Source organism: Mastomys coucha, unplaced genomic scaffold, assembly GCF_008632895.1.
Source record: "Mastomys coucha isolate ucsf_1 unplaced genomic scaffold, UCSF_Mcou_1 pScaffold21, whole genome shotgun sequence".
NCBI lineage: Eukaryota > Metazoa > Chordata > Mammalia > Rodentia > Muridae > Mastomys > Mastomys coucha.
The window spans coordinates 137,298,383-137,303,344 of record NW_022196904.1 but is presented as its reverse complement, the minus strand read 5'-3'; the positions used below and the strand labels follow the sequence as shown (position 1 = coordinate 137,303,344).

The 4,962-nt window shown below is 50.6% G+C and overlaps 1 protein-coding gene across 1 annotated transcript in view; it reads left to right on the top strand.

The window, feature by feature from the left end:
* The first annotated feature begins 3,525 nt into the window (after positions 1-3,525).
* Positions 3,526-4,962, top strand: part of Cdc42ep2 (CDC42 effector protein 2) — a 9,446-nt gene continuing 8,009 nt past the window's right edge. Inside the window, exon 1 of the mRNA XM_031389380.1 lies at positions 3,526-3,620. The gene's annotated coding sequence lies outside the window, so the exon portion shown is untranslated. The remainder of the gene's footprint in view (positions 3,621-4,962) is intronic.

The following is a 4,962-nucleotide window of genomic DNA, read 5'->3' as shown; positions in this document are numbered from 1 at the left end:
TTGGCTGTCCTGGAACTCACTCTGTAGACCAGGCTGGCCTCGAACTCAGAAATCTGCCTGCCTCTGCCTCCCAAGTGCTAGGATTAAAGGCATGCACCACCACCACCCGGCTTTGCTTGGTGTCTTAATACAGCACACCTGGGCAGGAGAGATAACTCAGGGCTTAAAGCACTGCTCATGCCGAACAGCGGAGTATGGTTCCCAGAACCCAATGCCAAGCAGTTCACACCACCTGTAAAAAGGTCTTCCAGGTGCCCTCAGAGATTACCTGCACACATCCCCAGGTGCCCTCAGAGGCTACCTGCACACATCCCCAGGTGCCCTCAGAGGCTACCTGCACACATCCCCAGGTGCCCTCAGAGGCTACCTGCACACATCCCTACCAAGGCAGACGTATGCACATAACTTAATAACAACAGAGCCACAGAAGTTCTGTAGTGTGTTATGTAGGTCAGAAGGCCAGGGAGGCTAAAGTGAAGGTGTTAGTGTGACTGTTGATTCTGGAAGCTCCAGGGCAGAATCTGTCTGTCACTGTCTTCTCCTGCTGTATGAAGGTTCAGAGATCCTTGGCCCTCGAGCCCTTCTTTCATCTCTAAGAATAGCACTCTGGTGTCTTTCTGGCTTGCCCTTCCTTTCCTCTCCTTTTACAAATTTGACTTATTTATTGTTGTGTGTACAGCTCAACAGAAAGCCTGTGGGAATGTTTCTCTCTCCCACCACCTGGGGTCTGCAGCTCATCAGGCTTGGGGATAATAACATGTTTAGCTCATAGAGCCCGTATGGAGCTTGTGAAGCCCCGGGGGCTGTCCTGAGCACTGAATGAACAGCTGTGATGGTGCCTGTGTGTAATCCCAGCATTCAGAAAGTGAGCTGAACCCTTTCACTGTGTTACTCCCCCTTTTCGCTTTTGGCACAGGGTCTCGCTATGCTGTAGTCCTGCCTGGCCTGGAACTCACTGTAGACCAGGCTGGCCTCAAACTTGAAGTAGCTGCCGTGCCTCTGCCTTCCCAGCTCTCTAGCATTGGGTCACAGGCTCACCACCAGGCAGCTTCTGGTCTTTCATTCCCTTGTAACTTTTATTTATTTATTTATTTATTTATTTATTTATTTATTTTGGTTTTGGGGGGTGTTTGTTTGTTTGTTTGGTTGGTTGGTTGGGTTTTTTGTTTGTTTGTTTGTTTTTTTCGAGACACAGTTTCTCTGTGTAGCCCTGGCTGTCCTGGAACTCACTCTGTAGACCAGGCTGGCCTCGAACTCAGAAACCCGCCTGCCTCTGCCTCCCAAGTGCTGAGATTAAAGGAGTGTGCCACCACCACCCGGAGTCACTTTTATTTTTAAGAGCCCTTGTAATTAACTTTGGCATATTCAGGACTATCTTTATTCCTTTCCTTTCTTAAAAAAACAAAAAATTACACTGAAGGCAGAGTAGGGTTAATCCCTGTGAGTTCACGGCTGGGCAGGGCTACATAGTGAGTTCCATGTTAGCCAAGGCTATATAGAGAGACTTGCCTCAAAAAAAAAAAAAAAAAGACACTGAGTTTTGTGGAGGTGTGTGTGTTTGTTGGTGTGTGTATGCGCATGTGCGCCGTGGAGCACATGGAGATCAGAGAACAACATTTAAACGTTGGTTCTCTTCTTCTTCCACCACATAGGTTCCAGAAATCAAATTGAGGTTCTGAGACTTGGCTGCAAGCACCTCTTTTTTTTTGTTTGGTTTTTTTGTTTTGTTTTGTTTTTTTTGAGACAGGGTTTCTCTAGCCCTAGCTGTTCTGGAACTCACTCTATAGACCAGGCTGACCTCGAACTCAGAAAGCCACCCTGCCTCTGCCTCCCAAGTGCTGGGATTAAAGGCGTGCACCACCACGCCCGGGGCCTGGCAGCCACAAGCACCCTTACATAATGAGTCCGCACTCACAATGGCTTTTTTTAATTTGGGGCTAGGATTTACTATACAGCTAAGGAGAATAATTTCTGCCTCCACCTTCTGAGTGCTGGGCTTACAGACATGCTCCATCACATGCTGTTCAATTCAGTGCTGCCACGGGCTTCACGAGTGCTCCATAAGCACTCTGGGAACTAATGTACAGGCGCAGCCTAGGACGATCTCTCTGTTCAAGTCAGCTGAGCAGGGCATGTGCCTATAGTCCCAGCTCTTTGAGAGGCTGAGAAAGATGGGCTGCTTGTGCCAGGAGTTCAATCAATTATAATTTCTGGTAATTTCCTTTTCCCACATAATAAAACAGTCCCAGACATTAAAATGTGGAGCTCTTGCCGGGCGGTGGTGGCGCTCACCTTTAATCCCAGCACTTGGAAGGCAGAAGCAGGCGGATTTCTGAGTTCGAGGCCAGCCTAGTCTACAGAGTGAGTTCCAGGACAGCCAAGACTACGCAGAGAAACCCTGTCTCAAAAAAACAAAAAAACACAAAAAACAAAAACAGAAACAAAAAAACTGTGGAGCTCTTGATGTAGGGGTGCATGTGTGTGAGTGTAAGAGTATGTGCATGTGTGTGTGTACATGTGTGCCTGGGGATTAAACAGAAGGACTGACGTACAGGGAAGCTCACTGAACTCCTCTGAGCTGTCCTCCCTGGCCCAGAATATGGTCATCTTTAGGGAAGCATGACTCAGTCCTTCCCATTCTCCCCTCCTTTCTGGCTTGCCTGACATACTTCCCAACCCCAGCATCCCCCCCTCCTATACACACACCCCTTTCCACAGCTGCTCTCTGGAAGTCAAGCATCCTGATTTCTCTCCTCCCAGAATTGTCCACCTCTTCTTTCACCTCACTCCTCTTAGCACTTTTATCTACCAGGAAGGGTATCAGCCTGTGCCAGGAATCTCGAATTTCTTGAGTCCTGACCCCTCAGCTTCCCTAACACAAACAGACACTCACAAAACGGAGCAATGAGAAGTTTCCCTCCGTTTATCTCATCAACTTTAGGACCTGCCCTTCTATAACTGTTTCTGATCCTATCCTAAACCACCCACCTCAAAAAAAGCACCTAGCAGGACAGCAAACTCAGGCAAGTTCAGGCTGTGTCTCTGTCTCTGTTTTTCTCTGCGCTTCCTGACCCTGAATCTTTCTGGCATCCTTCATCACTGTCCTAGGTTAGGGTAAACTCTTCAAAACGCTCCTAAGAGTGTAAGGCGCCAGCAAAGCCCAAATCATTCTTGTAGAGTCACAGTACGGGCGCCTGCAGGGTCCCAGTTCTTCCGTCAAGGAAACCCATCCAAGGATGCTCAGAGATTTCTCAAGAATTCTTTCTTCCGGCCTTTGTTGGCCCAGTGCTTCTGTCCTAAAGTTTTTATTCCAACACGAACAGCTGGCGTCCTCGTGTGCATCCACCCCTTGTTACCCCTCGGTGATCGACCTCAGCGCAGAGGCTGAGGCTCTAGACAGACTCTTGGAATCCCTCTCAGAGCCTCTGCAGAAAGGAGAACTTGGGCGGTGCCGCGGTGGGCGGGGATGTGTGGGTGGGGGCTCGGGAGGAGCGGCCCAGGATTGGCTTCTGGTGCTGGGGGCGTGGCTTAGGCCCGAGGTCTGCACTGTAAGTTCCCAGGCCCTCCCTGGTCCTCTATCCAAGCCGCACAGCTCTGCTGCTCTGCCCGCGCTTCTCAAGGTGAGTTCGGACTGGGGTTTTGCAGGCCTTCTGTGGCTCCCTGGAGAGTGCTATCCAGGCGGTGCTCTGTTCTGGCCCACATCAGGTCCAGGTCCATTATCTGGGGGCTGGGTCCCCGCCCCCTACCCATGACCTCCCGCAGAGCTCAAGGCGCAGTGCTGTCAGTCTCGCAGCTCCTAGTTGCACTTCTATGCTGGCCGGAGACCCGGGACTCGGGAACATCCTCTCTTCGGCCGGTGTCTCCGCCTGGGTTAGAGGCCGTATTTTTAGAGGATGGTGAGGTGTCCTCCTATCTTTAGCTACGGTGTTACTGAAATGGATCTGGGCCGCGCTGGGCAGCGCTTGACTGGGGACCTGGAGAGGTCGACACAGGAATACGAGCCAGGGCTGAGCAGCCGGACTCCGAGGAGGGCGGGGGCCTGCACGTCTCAAGTCTGGCCGTGCGCCAAGACTTCGCCCAGGCCGAGAAGCTCAGGCAAGGCCCCTCCCAGATATCGGAGTCCGGGACAAGGTCCCCGATAATTGCAATTCTCCCCTCACCGTGGTCCGATTGTGCAACCCAGAGAAAAAGGCCCTATTGGCGATCCACCTCGGGTACTGGAGCACGCAGTTCCTCGGTGGGCGTCTGCCTGGAGCGGGTATGCTCGCTGGGACCCTAGAACCCAGGGTTATAGCAGGGGCGCGCGCGCCACCTAGCGACATTGTACTACAGAGAGATCGCTGCAGGAGAACCAGATTCTGAGCTGGCCCTGGCAGGGCTTGCAGGAGGGGACCTACGCCCAGGAGGTCAGAAGGGTCTGGTTTTTGTTCTTGTATCTTTTACCTGGGAGAGACTAAGTACTTGAGGGAAGAAGGCCCTGCAGGTATTTGCTGATAGCCCTTTGACAGTGACTGTGGATTCGTCTATTGTGCAGAGGCCTCTTGTTTCCAGTATAGCACTGGGTCAGCTTATTTTAAAGATAGAGAAGATGAGTTCAGTCCCAGAGAGAAAAGGTTCATTGCTCAAGGTCACAGAGTCCTAGGTGGAACTAGATTTCAAACCATTCCCCCTTTGGGTTGGCAAGACGGCTCCGTGGAAGTCTCTTGCTGAGCAAGCTTGGAGATGAGTTCCTTTCCCCAAACACTTAAAGATGGACTCCACAAAGTATTCTTCTGATTTCCACACACATTCTGTACTACATACACACTTGCAAACACACACACACACACACACACACACACACTCGTGAACACACACACACACACACACACACACACACACACGATACACTTACACAGAAACAAATAAAACTTTTTAGTTTTTTTTCTTTTTATTTTTAGAGGCGGGTTTTTTTTTTTTTTT